General features: G+C 37.8%; 1 long non-coding RNA gene across 1 annotated transcript; it reads right to left on the reverse strand.

Moving 5' to 3' along the window:
* Positions 1–334: 334 nt before the first annotated feature.
* LOC120503428 lies at positions 335–14,429 on the reverse strand. Its single transcript, XR_005627739.1, has 5 exons — positions 14,414–14,429; positions 9,878–9,939; positions 8,460–9,056; positions 6,830–6,967; positions 335–2,801 (listed from the first exon to the last, which is right to left on the reverse strand). It is a non-coding gene; the product is annotated as an uncharacterized LOC120503428 (long non-coding RNA).
* Positions 14,430–16,424: the final 1,995 nt, after the last annotated feature.

Consider the following 16,424-nt stretch of genomic DNA (forward strand, 5'->3'; position numbering starts at 1 on the left):
AGGAAGACATAATTTTAGGGATACAAAGACTAAAAATACGTGAGACTCCCTGCTTTCCAGACCTCTTAGAAATTACCAGACTCTGCCAGTAATGCCAGAAATAACCTGTGAAAATGAGATGTGACTGACCTTGCTTTCACACCTGACATGTGGAAGTCTTAGACAGAGAAACAACCTCCATTTCAATACCTAAACTTCTAAAAGTGAAGCATCCCACACAATGTGGTAGCATGCTGCAAGTCTATGGAAAGCTGCACTGAATTTCATACATTTTAAGAAAAAAAAAGCCACAAGAAAACAGTGAAACTTATTGGTTTTAATCACACAGCAGTTTTTGCTGAAATATCCTAATGCTTCTGAGAGACGTCTGAGTGAGACATGAATATAAAGAGACAAGATAGGAATCCCTCTTGACTTCAAACCATCTGTGATAGATTTCTGGAAGTTGGTGAGGTGATTATATCCCTGATGCTTTAATCACAGCGGTATTCCATCACACACATTCCCGAGGCATCCACTTGGAAAGACTGATCTCATCTGTCCCTAATTGATCAATCTGCGCAGCCCCTCAGAAATACTCACACCGTGTCAGCTGGGTTTTCAGAACTTAAATGACTGGAGAGTTTCCAAATCCATGTTGCAAACTGAATTTCCTCATTTGCTGAAGTGTTCTGCAGCTCTCGGGCTGAGAATGCATCCCTCCACTGTTGTGAGCCAATCAAACATAACATCGGGCAAGAATTATTTATAAAAGTTCATTTTTTGCAGAAATTCATCTCGTGCAGGCTTGGATTGATAGTATCAAAATGAATGTTTGCTTCTGAAGGTTCAATTTTTCCATGTGTGCTTGTGAGGCTACATATGTTTTTTCCATGAAAAAATCTGATTTTTTAGGTGAGGAAACTCCTCTGATTTTTCCAAACCAGACACAGCCTTATGAGTCAGTTCAAATAGCAGGGAAAGGGAAACAGCCTTTACTGTGCCCTTTCCTCTTCCTTCTCTCAGCTTCTTTCATCCCTCCTTCCTCTTTCTCAGACACAGAGCAGTGGCAGTGCTGAGAAAGTGAAAAGCGCAGATAAGGAGCACAGCTGAGCTTGTGAAGGAAGTGAAATTAACATTGATTGAGGCAAATCAATCAATCAAAGGCAGAAAGGAGATGAACTGCCTGCGAGGAAGCGACAGTGGAATGGGAAATGTGCTGAAGCAGGGAGGGGAGAGCACAGGAAGAGGGAAGATGAATTTACAGAGCAACAGCTTTCCGGGTCCCACAGTAGTTAATGGGAATTTTGATTTTGAGAGTCAGGATATTACCCATGTCATTTAAATACCAACTGGCAGATGTTTAATCTGCAGATGGGAAGAAAATTAGATGAAAGATGAGAAAATAATGTCCCTGTAGCTGTGTAACAATGCAGAGCTGTTCTTCACTCATAGGCATTCAGAAGCCAGCGCTGCTATTTTGAGTTTACTGTTTTGGTTGCATTTGGGCTGTTCCAAAAGCAGTGACCTGGTTATCAACCACACATTTGAACAGAGGGAAGGTGCATTCACTTCAGGTGGCCTACAATCCTCAGAATATTCTAAGAGAATGAAAATGACAAGAACCCTTTTTACCCCAAAAGAAATATAACTGCTAAAATAAATACATTTCCAGGACTACAGGTACCACCACAGGTACCAGAAAACTTAATAAAACATAAATACATACATGATAGTGTATGACACTGACAAAAGTTGAAATAAAACCCAGCAAATAGAAGGCTGAGGGGAAATATGTCCATGTCACAGCCTTCTGAAAACCCATGGATTACTTTCCACTAAAGTTTTACCAGTATTGCAATATTTATAAAAACTCCTTGAACAGTGTTCCACAAATATTGTGAAAAATTCATGTGTTATTGCCTATCACTAATTCATAGCCCCTTCTTCTCTTTCTCATTTTGGATGAATTTTTAAGGCTTTTCTTTGAACGAAACAAAACAAAACAAAATTTTAAAAAGACAACAAGAACTATAAACCTCAGATTGACTGAAGGACCTCATCACAAGATATAATACTGTCCTCCACTTACACACTTGTCATCACTTTATCTCCCTGATTAAGATTCCTGCTCTTCCTCAAACCAAGTAAAATTATGAATGTGTAGTAAAGGTAACATGCTAATAACTCAGAAATCTTCTCACAATCCCATGCCTGGCTTGATCCAAAATATTATTTTGTTGCTTTACTGAATTAGCAGATAACCTCCTCAGGCAACCAAAGAAGACAAAAATCTGTGTGGAACACTCTTACAAAATGTCAACCACCGTCATTGTGTTGGCAAATGCATCCCAGAGGCACAGAGGACCCTAAAAGAGTCATTACAGAGTAAACAAGGTATTAATGAATAATGGAAAGCCTGAACAAAAACAGAATGTGGGCAATTACAGCCCAGATGCGGCACAGGGGAGAACAAAGCAAACACAGAAAAACAGCCCGAATTTACCGGAGCTCTTCCCAGCAAAGAGCAATATCTCCTCTGTTGAAAAGCAAGGGCCCTCAGCAAGGGGGGAAAAAAAAAAAGAATTGAGGAACTCCATGGCTGAAATTGTCAGCTGAACCCAAGTGTTGAGGACAGCACTGCTTCAGAGCCAAGGTTTTCTGGGCATGATGAACAGTCCTGGGGACACATCCTCACATCAGTGGCAGGAGCTGTCTTCAAAATTCTGTTTAGTGAGAGCGTTCCTTGGATTAAGCTTTAATGAGACCTCTAAAAGGCCTGCACTGTTCTTTCCACAGGTACAGCCAAGTGCCAAGAGGACCTGGAGAACAAAAAAAAAACAGATCTCAGAAGTTACAGAGCCTCAGTTCAGTTCAGTTGAGATAAGCAACAACAAAATCTTTTTTTTTTCTTTTCTCATTTCCACACCACTTATGCTCAACACTTCCTCAAGAGGTTTCCAGAGCTTCCTGCTCCAAGGCAGAATGGAGCACTACCCAAATACCCTCCTTTGTGAGTAATCAATATCACTGCTTTGAGCCTTTGCAAGAGCACCACACTCCAGGTTAAACAAACATTTTAAAAAACATGAGGAAAAATAAATTTAAAGTACAAAGCTTGAAGAATAACACTGGTTTCCCATTTCTACATGACTCCAGTCATACTTGTTAAAATAGAGAGAGTGCTTGCCTAGTTTAGCAGCAAAGTATTGATTAAAGATGCGAAGAACATAAAAAATAAAACTACCTGGAAAAACTTCTCTTTACCCTAAATCTAACATGCACAGATCAAAAGGGTGTCTACTAAATTCCATCCCCCTTTATAGCATGCAGAGTTATCTCATGCCCTTTATCTCAGCCATTTTCATTTTCATCTGATGTTCTCAAGTCTCACTAATAATTTGCATATGCCATATTTAATTAATTTAATTAGACTTGTAATCATAATAGCCAATAAAGTATAATTACAAATTATCCCCTTAAACAGAGTCCTCCAATCCATTTTGCCTCCTTGTACAATAAACTAAGCACTACAGAAATTAAAGGGATTTTTTTCTTGTACATTCTCTGCACTTTGTGATGGGACCATCAGCATCCTGCAGTCACCCCACTTCTCCCAGGTTCCCCCAGAACATTCCCCAATGTCCTGTCAAGATCTCAAGTGGCTTTGACTGGATTCTTCTCACACTTTTAAAACACCCAGTCTAGAGTGCAGGTATCCCTTTAATTTCTGAATAACCATTCACAAGAAGCAATTAAATATTCAAAGATATACAGGTAAAATGTTTGAATGTTTAAGATGTAATAATTTGTAATTAATTTATCCAGTATTTTTAGCAATTGTGCCACTGACTTCCTTCAACTCCATTCAGAATTGGCATTTCTACTTGAAACCACAGATTTTTATATCAAGTAACTTGACATACATAACCAGTAACAGAGGAATTACACAGCCCATGTGAACTTGTTTGGGTTAAGTACCAATAAAAGTGCTTTAGGCAGCAAGGAAACCTTGAAGTTGGAGATTACTGAGCCTGAGATTACTCGAGAGGACACACTGTTAAAGCAGGACCCAAAGAGCACTTTTCTTTGATCAGGTAAAATAGGCAGTGAAGGGAACCTTGGAAAACAACTTGGTTTCCTTTTCAGTATAGAATGAGGCCCTGATAGCTGCTGACATCAAGGAGATTAGCTCATTCATAGTGGCACTGTACACAGGGAAAAAAATGCACTTTTCTTGAGAGCCTGTAGCAGCATAAAGTACATGAAGGATGATAATTATGTATACATTTAGGGTAAGATCACCCTTTTAGAAAAGCATTAAAGAACTGGATTTCTTGGTAAGACTGCAAGCTGCTCCTTTAATGGCTTGGATTTCTTTGTGCTCATCTTTTTCTTTTTTTTTTTTCAGTACAAGCTGATTAAATGGAAAATCAAGTATAACTCACCACGAGCTGCTTCTAAATCCCTGTTCAGCTCCCATCAAATGGCAGGGCAAGCTTTGCCTCCTTGTAGATTTTTGAAATGCTATCACTAGTCTTTGATATGCCAATTTTTGTTGGAAAATTATTCCTGTTACCCACAGTAACCACATTACCTTAGATCTGAAAGGTAGAGGCCATGAATAATTGTTATATGAAAAACATGCACTTCATGGAAAAGACTTTGTGGAGTCTTCTTATTTTATTCACTAACAGAGTTCCAAACAACAGAATATGACTCAGATGATAAGGCTCTCAGGCTAAATGTGCCATATTATTCTTAATTTTACAGGCTATAAATATACCTAATTTGACAGAAGAAGGTTGCTCTGATCTGCAGGATCAAAAACCCATTGTTTCACCATTTAGATTTCTGCTGCTGGCTCAGCACATAGAAACATATTTACTTTTACCCCAGACAGTGAATTTCCTGATTTGGTATAGGTAAAACCCTGAAACATCAGTCTGGGTTTCTTCTTTTCAGCTCACATTTTAGTTTTCTGTACTTTACAGCACCATGAGATGTCAATTGATTTATTTTTTTCATCCAGCAGTTGTGAAATATTCAAGATAACATCTTGGAAACAAAACAAAAGGAAAACAGCATTATTACCACAAAAATCTGAAATAAATATTAAGGTACAACTCACCTTTGGGGGAATTCTGCATTAGTTCTGTGCTCCTCATAACAGCTTTAGGTATTACAAAGCCAAAATGTGAGGAAAGATTGAAGATACAGCAGAGCCATTCATCTTGGGGATTCTTTTAAATACTTTGAGTCAGGAATAAACTACTAATAAAGTAAAGAAAAAAATTTGTCTGGGAGGCAAAATCACTGCCCCAGCAAAGGAAGCAGTGGAGAATGCGTGATGTAATTTAAGAAACTAAAAATATATTCTCCATTTAAATGGCAGCCCCAGCCAGGGATCCAATTAATGAACTACATCAAGAGACTGCATTTAAAGGACAGGGCAGACTAATTCCACTCCTCAGCCTTACACATTAGGATTAGCAACCATCACTTCTTTATTCTTAGGCTGCATCCTGAATTCATGTGTTTGCTGTGAAAACTTCACTGAAAATCCTCTTGATCCCAGCAGGGTCAGTCACCAGCAAAAGCTCTCTGGCTGTAAAGTGTAAAAATCACTGACCAGGCAGGGACAGAAACACATCTGTGATCTTTGCCAAGTTATTCCATAGACAGGGATGGGCTCCACATTAATGTGTGAAGAGCCACATTGCAGGTTTGGCACAGGCTCTGCTCAGAGGCAGGAGGCAATCAGTGCATTCTGCAACCATCAGCAGATGGATGATGGATGGATGGATGGATGGATAATGGATGGATGGATGGATGGATAATGGATGGATGGATGGATGGATGGATGGATGGATGGATGGATGGATGGATGGATGGCCTTGATGCCTGCATGTGCTGCTTGCTGAATGTACCAGCCTGAAAAGGTGAACTTTTCTTTGATTTTTTTTTAATACTTTTCATAGAAGTGCAGGATCACAGAACGTTTCAAGTTGAAAGGAACCCACAAGGATCACAGAGACCAACCTCTGGCCCTGCAAAAGACATCCCAAAAAATCTCACCTGGTGCCTGAGAGCATTGTTCAATCACTTCTTCTATTACACTTATACTAGGCTCATTTCGTCTTTATTGAAAATAAGAAAAACATTTTAAAAAATTATCAGCCCTTCAAATTGTCATTTCTCAATGTAACTTCTCACCCATGGGGTTATTGTCAGAAAGTCAACAATGATGACCAACTATCCAATCTCAGAATAGTATTTAGCACACCGTTCAGAAAGTATGCTAATAAGAGGATAAGCAACTTAAATGTCATCAGGAAGGAAAATAAAATTACCTATAAGATAAATACATTACTCTCTCTGTGAGCATCTTAGTAAATATTTCTTCACCATATAAAAAATAAAGAAGATGTTTTATATTTTGGCACAGTGCTACCTTGAATATAAGTTGCAAGGACAATCTTTCTACTTCCATGCTGAGATTTCAGCAGATAATACACAACCTCTTTAGCGAAGTGAATATATTAATAAGAAAAATATCTCCCTTATGTTTGCTATCTGTGAAAATATTACTTTTGGCTAATGTTCCAGGAGAATTGTTTGTGAAAATGTTTGTCAAAATTGTTTGTCAAAATAGGTAATTTGTTAACAGCAAGGTAACATGAATTTGGATTCATGATAGTGCAAATGCTGGGTCTGGAAATAAAAAAAAAAAAAAATTTAAAAAGGGAGTTTTGCCAACGAAGTGTTTAAATAACAACTTTACCATCTAATACAAAGAATTGTAGTATTTAGAGGGTTCTAATATGAGCAGATTCAGCTGGAAACTTACAGGTTTGGAGTGTTTAGCCTTGCAGCATGGTGGAGGGTGATGTCAATGCAAACATCTCAGCTCCTCCATCTCTGAAATGCATCTGTTGTGTGACCATCCAGACAGTTCCTCTTGCAATTCCCACCTGGTGGATTTAATCTGGGACAAAGCACATCAGAGGAAAGGGAGTGGGGGTAAGACATGCTCAGGTGAAGACTCAAATAGTTTTGGTCACCATCACATTTTCTGACCCAAAGAAAGATGAAGACCATGCACTGCTCATGTCTTTTGTTTACATGAGCCATGCAATGAAATTTTCAAATGAAATTATTTGAATTTTATGCAGTGTAGGGACATTAATGTGAAACACAAGCAAAACTTTCACTGTTTTTCAGGTTCAGCTTTTCATGGATAGAAAAAAAACCAACACCACGGAGATGTGAATTGTAAAGGTTGTGTTAGAAAAATAAATACAGCTGGGGGACTGTGCCATCGTTTACCCATTACTGTTTCTTGTGCTAGGTTATGTTTTATATACAATCCAAAATTAAAGCATTCATGTCATTCTTTTAATAAATTTCAGATGCGTCCCAAAATAGTTCATTTGCAATGTAAATGAAGACACCAACAGCTCTGGTGTCTTCACAGGCAGAGATGGAAGGCCAAAGAGCAGTCACAGGGTTTCCCATTTTCACCTAGTTGTTGATGCTACACTGCACAAATTCCATGGCCTTTAGCTGATTTTCCCAGGTCTTCCTACTTCACAATCCTAGCTCAAACAATTGTTCTTCCTGGGCAGTTTTCTGAGAAACTTGATACGTTTTTCTTAAACATCAAAGTTTTGCCATTAGTTTTTAACAGATAAATTGGTGTTAACAATAGATGAGAATATTTAAAAATAAGTTATAACTTACACTAAGAGAATTTGGTTGAATAAATCAATTGCAGTGGGAAACACTGGTCTAGGGGAAAAAATTACAATCTTATAATTCAACCATAAATGTGTAGAAAAGAGGGGAAAATAGACCTAATGCCTTTTTCACATTAGACTGACCATGAAGAAGTAACATGCAAAAATTCATACAGAGAATGTTTTTTCTTTATTAATTGTGGGGTTTTTGTTGTTGTTGATTCCAAAAACAGTCATAAATATATATCAAGTGCAATTAGCAAATCTGGGAAAATCATATAGAAGGTTAGAAACACACCCTCCAGAAATTTGACAGATTTGGGCAATGCCCATCAGTTAACTTCTTTTCTGCAGCCACTTTTTATATTCTACTTATCATCCCTCTGTACCAAGAGGAATCAGTAGTACCATAAATTCAGTTCCTTCTTGCCCCTCAGTCTTCATATTCTAGTTGCTTGAGGACTTTTTTTAAAGTAAGCTTCATATCACGGAAAAAAAATTATAAAAGTGCAAGGAAAAAAAATGTGTCAGGTTAAAGAAAAAAAATTTTTAAACCCTCAAGAGCTTTAAAGTTCTGCATATAACCTTAGCATGACACTGCTGTCCTTGCCTGCCAAAGAAGAGAACTGCTCTTGGATTACACGTTAATGCAGTGTGTGGTGGAGAAAGAAATTGCTTGCTGTACAGCTGCTCTTGTTAACATCTAGCTCATCAGCAGGAAATGCCTCGTCCATTAAATACCTCTTTAGCTCTCTTTTGTCCAATTCCAGGAGCAGGAGCATCACTGACAGCCAGGTAATTCTGTTTTAAACGAGTGACATCCCGAGGCAGCCTGACCCTGCCCAGCTGGTGAAGGAGAGGAGGTTGGGTGGCTGGAGAGACAGGGAAGAGGAAGGAAAGCCACAGAGCTGTCACTGATAATCTCTGAGAATTGAAAGTGTTAAGTAAGCAAACCAATGCTACGTCCTAAGCACTGAGTGAGCTGCTAACAAATGCTAATAACACCAAGCATATTTTTATATATAAAACCAGCAGCAACAGATTTTTCACTGCTCCCCCATGGACACAGCTGCCACGACTTTGAAAGGATGCACTGCTCCAAATTTCTTCACACTCAACATCCATCCACGTAAACATCCAGAGCTGAGGGAACAAGTAAAGGACTTAAAAGTTGAGAAGAACTCAGACTGCATCAATGAACTTTTCAGACAATGGGGGTTGACAGGATAGGTTTCATCATTTGTTAGAGGAGTTTTTCGTGTTGTAATCATTGTTTTTACTCATGTTTCCCTGTTAGGTGTCTGCAGAGGTCCACTGGTCTTCTATTTTCAGGGTGCCCTGATGTTGGAAGGAAAATGATGACTCTGACTCCATGTTCTTAGAACGCCAATTTACACTTTTATGATCTATATTGTATTAAAGAATACTATACTAAAACTATACTAAACTATACTAAATAAGACAGAAAGGATACAGACAGAAGGCTAAAAGATGCTAATGAAAAACTCATTACTCTTTCCAGAGCCTCAGCACAGCTGGCTGTAATTGGCCAGTAACTAAAAACAATTCACATGCAACCAATGAAAAAATCACCTACCACAGTCCAAAGCAGCAAAACACAGGAGAACCAAATGAGATCATGTTTTCCTTTTTCTCTGAGGCTTCTCAGCTTCCCAGGAGAGAAATCCTGGTGAAGAGATTTTTCCAGAAAACATGATGGTGACATACTGGGGAAGTCTTCAATGCAAGAAAAAAACAGGGAAGTTATGGACTCCTCTGATACCATAGATTTTTCCCCACCTTCAAGGGTGCTGTTTTTCTCCACTAAAGAGATTCTGGTCAGCTACCTCAGATGCAGAAACGCAGATAATAAATGTACAGGGAAGCATGACAGATTAATTATCTGTGCAGATACTTTCGCTCTATTTAACAAAAGTGCTCATGGCACTTTAATCGATGCACATTTAAAAAGACAAGACATCATCTGGAGACTTTTCTTACCCACTAAGGCACAAATGATAGGATTTACTCCTGTGATTAGTAAGAGCATCAAGTGTATTTAGCTCTTAAGTCACACTCACAAATAGACTGGGGCAGGGAGCAAACCCTCTACTAATAGCACAAAAGTCTTGGTGGACTCTCCTGTCTGTGTGACTTACCCTGAAGAGGATGAAGAGTTTTGCAGTTTATTCAACAGCCCTTAGCCTTGAACAGTGCACACCTGCAAAACAACAGAGCACCTGTGGAGCTGCTTTAGGATTGTATCTCTGTAGGGCAGTGGGAGTGTGGACCTGACTGTTTTCCATTGCCATCACACATGCACACATTGCTGGACATTTGCAAAACAAGCACGTAAAAGATGCCTCTTGACTTTTCTAAACACACAAGCTCTAAGACTTCAAATCCAATTTGTGATTATTCCAGTCTCAGGGAACCCAATTTGAACTACTCAAATAGTGAAAAAGATTTCTTGAGAACAATTCTAGGCCCAATAAAGAAACCAATCCCCATTTACACTAAGTACTTACTATGCACTTTGGATTTTTTCCAAAGCTAGTTAAATACCTTAATTGTTCACTAATTATTTGCAAGAAGAAAAGTAAAATGCCTGAGAGAAATTATTCGTAATAAACAACTCAGTCTGAGGTTTTAAAGTGCTGCAGTGCAAGTTCCTTGTACAACACCTGAAGTGTTACAGTAATAAGTAATATGTTGGTACTTGCTAATTACCCTGCTCTCCTCCATTCAAAAGGACATAATTTCTAGGGTGTGATGTATTTCATTTTAAGCAATTAGGAATTTAGGAATCTAGGAATAGGTCAAAAACAATTTAGGAAAAGATCAGATGCCTTTTTCAGAGACATCCTCAGATGTCTAACCATCCTCACTGTAGCCTCCTAATGCCCAGGAGATGCACAGCCCATAAAGGATTTTCTGGTTTGGTTGGCTGGTTGGTTTAGTTTTGGGATTTTGGAGGGTTTTGGTGGTTTTTTGTTTTGGTTTTTGTTTTTGTTTTTTTTGGGGGGGGCGTTTGGGTGGGTTTTTTAAATTTGTTTTTTGGGGTTTGGGGTTTTTCTGGTTGTTGTTGCCATTGTTGGTGTTTTTGTTGTCATCTCTTTTTTTCATTTTTCCTGGACATTCTCTACTAGTCCAATAGAAAAAAATCTAACTACAAGCCATACATGTGTATTTATATCAGCCATAGCCAAATGTCACCCATTCAAATAATTTTCATGGAAAAATCCTGTGTCCTTCTCTAAACTTCCTAGGAAGACCAGGGCTGTAGAATATTTTCTGTAGTTAAAGCTGCAGTATCTGGAGAACTGTCTTCCAATAGGCCAGAACAGACGGTAATATAATAATATTAATAACATTATAATATTCCCCCCCCCAGTGGACAGGGGGGAAAAAGGCAAAACCAAGAATTAATTTGGAACAGTCCACCTAAAAAACCCCAAAAGTTCTATAATAGTTAAATATGTGACTAGAACTTGCCCATATAAATCACACAACAATATTAATGCTGTGCTTTTGCAATTTATGTATCAAAAGTCTTGCAGAGCACTTCTTCCTTTAGATTGTGATGGGGAGGGGAAGAAGAAAAGCACAACAGGTGCATTTTTGTATTTAGTCTCTGTAAGAAATAAAAACAACTTTCTATGTATTTTTCTGCCTTCTCCTCTGCTTAAATTCACCTTCAGTATGATAAAACTTCATTGTGAAATGCAACAATATTATACAGCCAAAAAGTAAACATATAGTAATGGAAGTTTTCTGCTTTTATAAATCACCCAACATAGGTCATTTGCCTGATGAAGATTTGCTAATCAAATACAACTTTATGCATTTAGAGAGGACAAGATATATTTAAATAATCCACTTTCTTTAACTATATTTAGTTTGCTATCATTTAAAACTTTTGAAGTCTTCTCATTTTTACCAAGACAGGCATGTACTATTTCTTTTCCTTAATATTTTTTGTCACTTCTTCCCTTTTTCCCTGTAACCCTAAATCTTTCAGCACCCAAATGAATCCATAAAAAAAAAAAAAAAGCAATTCGAGTTGACTCTTTCCATCCTGAATTATCCACTTTTGCCTCCTCCAGATTCCAATTTATGTTCCAAGATGTGGCTGGAATGAGAGTAAGAACTTTTTTTTAAATTTAGTGGTTGTGTATTCTGTTCTGAGCACTATTTCTAGGACAGATGCATGCATCAAAAATTCACAACAACAAGAATATAAAATTGCCTTGGGATGACTATTTCTGGGGCACATTCAAGCGTTAAATTTGTCCATTACAATAAGAAAATGAAATTGCCTTGGAACCAGCATTTAATTATTTTTTAAATTGCCCTGTTGAGGTGATGTGCAATAATCCCCTTTTGTCTTCTACAAAATGAACTGTATTACTTAAATAATTTTTCATTTTCATTTATATTTCACTCTTGGTAATACCAAAACAGTGTTGACTTTTTTAGGCTAGGGTTTGGTTTTTTCCTTAAAGGAATACTTTAAAGCCCTTGAAAATCAACAGAAATCTTTCCATTGACTTCAGAGCACTTCAGGTCAGCTCAAACATTCTAAGTCTTCCTTGAAAGGCTCTTGAGAATTCTAGGGGAAAAAAAAGTCCAACATAATGATTAGAGAGTTCTTGGACTATTTTTTTTTTAAATCCACAAGTAAAAAGTCCCTCTCTACACAGTTGTGTGCAAATTAAGATATTCCCAAAGCAATTTCAGCAATTTCAGAAAAGTTTTAGAGCTACAGAAAGTGTAGGAACACCCACCAAACAGCAAGGCTCTATCAAAAGAGTTAGAAAATTAAAAGCCATGTGCAGACTGTCTGTTGTAGATTACAGGCAGCCTGAGAAACTACAATAACAAAACCAAAACACGAAAACAAACAAACAAAAAAACCCAACAACAAAACAAAGACCCAAACATTAAAAAGAAATATATAAAAAAACAACACCATCAGAATCTAAAGAAGGAAGAAAGACATGCAGTATAATAAGCTTTTATTGCTTTAAGTTGTTTGGGAAAAAAATGACCAGAAGAGTTAGAAATAGAGAAATAGAGAAAGTGCTTCAAAACTTTTACTAGATAACAATACAAGGAAAACAGAATCTATTAGACCTTACTCTTGCAACTAGAACTGAAAATTTTAAAAAAATATGCATGAGACCTCTAAATTCACAGACTCAGACTTCATATTTTCTCTCACTTGGTGGTGAATATTCATTTCCAGTGATTCATATGATTTTAAATCATGTGTAAAAGCTTAACCATAGGATAAGATGCAGAGGTCTGTATGATAATATAAATATGATTTTGAAAACAGTAAATCAAGGAAGAACTTGTAATTTCCCAATAATAAAAGAACTGGTTCCAGCTTTTTGCTTCTGGACCAGATTTTCTAAGTGATTCTAACACTACTTCAACTGCAGTTTCGGGGGATTGGTTTGTTGGCAATGCCAATTTTAGCTATATGTGGTGTTACTGAGCCAAATACATACATACTTTTAATAATCCAACCACTGACAAACTTTAATAGTTCTAAAATTTGAGTGTTTTTAAAAAATATGTCTGATAAATGTATTTGATGAAGTGTAGAAGGCATAAGGTAAATTTGAGGAATTAGTAGGAATCTTTTGCTTTAAACGACTGTAACTGAATCTGTATAGTGACTCCAGACCTGGAAATTCAGAATCTTCAAAACATGAAGTGCCTCTGGGTGTTCTTTGCAGCTTTTGTACTTTCAGCACTCCACTTTTGACTATTTAAACTTCAAACTCCCTTTTTAACTTTGTCACTCACAGTCTGTCCAGGCTGCTAAACCTGCTCTGAAAAAACGCCAGACATATTCAGTCTTTAAAAATACTGCCAAGCAAGTGCTGCCCTGAATTTTTCAGCTCAAAAAAAAAAAAAAAAAAAAAAAAAAAAAAAGAAAAAAAAAAAAAGCAAAGAGCAGCTTAATATTGGGCCAAATGTTACATTCTCCCCTTTGTACAAAAACTGAGTCCTAAAACTGATGGCAGCACCACGGTTAGAAACACAACCCTGCCTCTGGCAGAAAATAACATTTCTATTATTAGTATTTCTCAATTCTCCTGCTACACAGGCACAGGGAAAGGCAATGGCTTTGTTGCCTGTCAATCTCTCCTCTCACTTGCACTGCCAGAAATATTCCTTCAGAGTCGATGAGCTTTGCAAGGAGAGCAGGAGCTCAGCTCTTGTTGTTCCCAAACAATGCATGAACTGAGGAGTCAGACTTGCTGTGACCCACTGTGTCCTCTCTTTGATGAGTCATACAGGATTCTGGCTGAAAAGAAGAGGGAATAATTATCTTCTTTCCATCAGCAAGTGTCTATTTCTCACTGCCAGGAACATTGCTAGAACAAGAACTGTAATGTAATTACAAGTTCTTTCTGAGTACTTCAACTTCTGCAACTGAGCAGAATAAATTATTGTCAAAAACGTCAGAACTGATCTCTCCACCTCTGTAGGGGTGTTCTCAAAAGCAGAAAAAGAAACTGAAAGAGCTGATAATTCACTGGAAATAGTCCCAAAGCCTACTGTGAAAGTAGTGTTAGCCCCAGGAGAGGTCCATAAGGAAGCAAGCAGCATTTCTGCTGAGACTGGGATAGGATGGAAAGAAAAAGAGGGACCCCAGGTGCCACCCAGAGCTGACTCACCTAAAGTGGAACCTTGGAAATCTCCCCTGAGCCACTGCTTAAGCACAACGGTTAAACATTAACTCAGGGAGTACATCAAAATTCACCTTAGACCTGAACATTCCCAGCAGTTGTGTTTCTGCCAATTCCCAGTGCTTTCATCTTGACAGTGCTGAGCTCTGCAGGCCTCTGATTCTTACTGGGATTCAGAAATAACATCACCTGCTCTATAAAACTCCTGAGGAGTTCAATCCCACGGCTGTTCTGAGTCCAAGTTAATTCCAGTAAGTGTTCTGAGACTAAATTTAACACTTACACCAAGACTGGGGGATTCATAGAGCAGCATCAGCCACCTCCTTCCCCTTTGAACAACCATGGAGCTGCATCAGAGCTGGGAAGAAATGGAGAGGAGATTGTCAGATCTTCACAGACTTCAGAGCTTCTGCTTAGTGCACTGAGAAATACCTGCTATTTATAAATACTATGGCTTGGCATCTACAGTTTTTGTTTTGAGGAAAAAAAAATCAATTTCACATGCATGACATCAAAAGTGTGTATCTAAACTCAGAAAGTGGTTAAAGTATCAAGATTGAATTAATTTCAATAAAAGCAATAAAACTGATGCTGTTGAGTAGTTTCCAACTGTGATTGTCAGCAATGCAAGAACTTGCCAAGATTTCCTGATTTGCTCTTTATTGAAACACAATTGATATTAATTTAATGAATGAAGAAATACTGGCTACAGTCAACTAACATTATTTAGGAACAGAAAAATACAGACAGCATGTCACCACTGCATGGCAGCCTTTGTGTACGCCTTCCTTCCTTTTACCTTGAAGACCTCTGAATGGGACAAATATGAAGGCAAGAGCCAGCCAACCAGAACGTGGACACCTTGAAGTACTGACCTGACAAATTAATTTCAGTTATTCCATCTGATGGAAAATTTCCTTTATTTCTATTTGCTACATCTCCCTAAGCATGTATATAATGAATTCTGGAAAATGTACATTTTCACAAATTGTTTTCCTACAGCAACAGGTATGGATTTTTTTTATTACCTTTTTTTACTAGGAGCAGCTACATGAAATCATGAGAACAGAGGCTATGTCAAAAAAAATTCGAGTCAGGAGAGGCAAGATTTGGCCTTCCCATTACATATTCTGAGTAAAAGTCATAAACATACCAGACACATTCTGCATTACTAAAAGTACCCTCGTGATTGTGAGTGTGGTTCATGATTCAGCTTCAAAAAACGTTACTTTTCAGAGGAAGGAAGTGTCAGATCTATTGGGTTTTTTTGTTTATTTTGGGGGTGGTTTTTTTGTTGGTTTGGTGGTGGTGGTTTTTGTGTGGGTGTTTTTTGGGTTTTGGTTTTTTTTGTTTTGTTTTGTTTTGTTTTTTGGGGTTTTTGGTTTGGTTTGGTTTTTTGTTGGGTTTTTTTTGTTGTTGTTGGGGTTTTTTGGTCAGTTTTCAGTGTTCCCAGGAGAGGCCATACATATTAATAAGGAGACTCAAGACCAATATCCTTCTATAAAGCATCAACAGGACACATTGCCACCCCATAACTTATGGCCCAGAAGTACCACCTGTCCCTACAGAAGTGAGATTACAACTAAAAAAAGCAAAACTTTTCAGATTCTTCCACAACTGGTAGCAGTGGCTACGCTGGAAGAAGAGATGAAGCACCCTCAGGTCACACTCATGTTCCATTCTACAGTAATTTGGCTTGGAAAATATTCACATAAAAGGTTCTCACCCTTCCCTTCACCCTCTGAAGCTCATCACAGAGCTAGGGCATGAGGCAACAAGGAACTTGGTGCATTCAAAAGGAGAACAATGGTTTTATCTTCTTCTGAACTTGCTCAAGTTGTTAAAGAAGGGATGATGCAGCTCACTCTAGTAAGGGATTACTCACAAGCCCAACCAGTTTCCAGGTTTTTTGCATTCTTCTGTGCTTGCTCCTGATAGAACAAATTATACATCAGATATCTGTGTTCTGTAGAATTTAATTAAAAACACTGACAGGAAA

Source organism: Passer montanus, unplaced genomic scaffold (assembly GCF_014805655.1).
Source record: "Passer montanus isolate IOZ18808 unplaced genomic scaffold, ASM1480565v1 scaffold253, whole genome shotgun sequence".
NCBI lineage: Eukaryota > Metazoa > Chordata > Aves > Passeriformes > Passeridae > Passer > Passer montanus.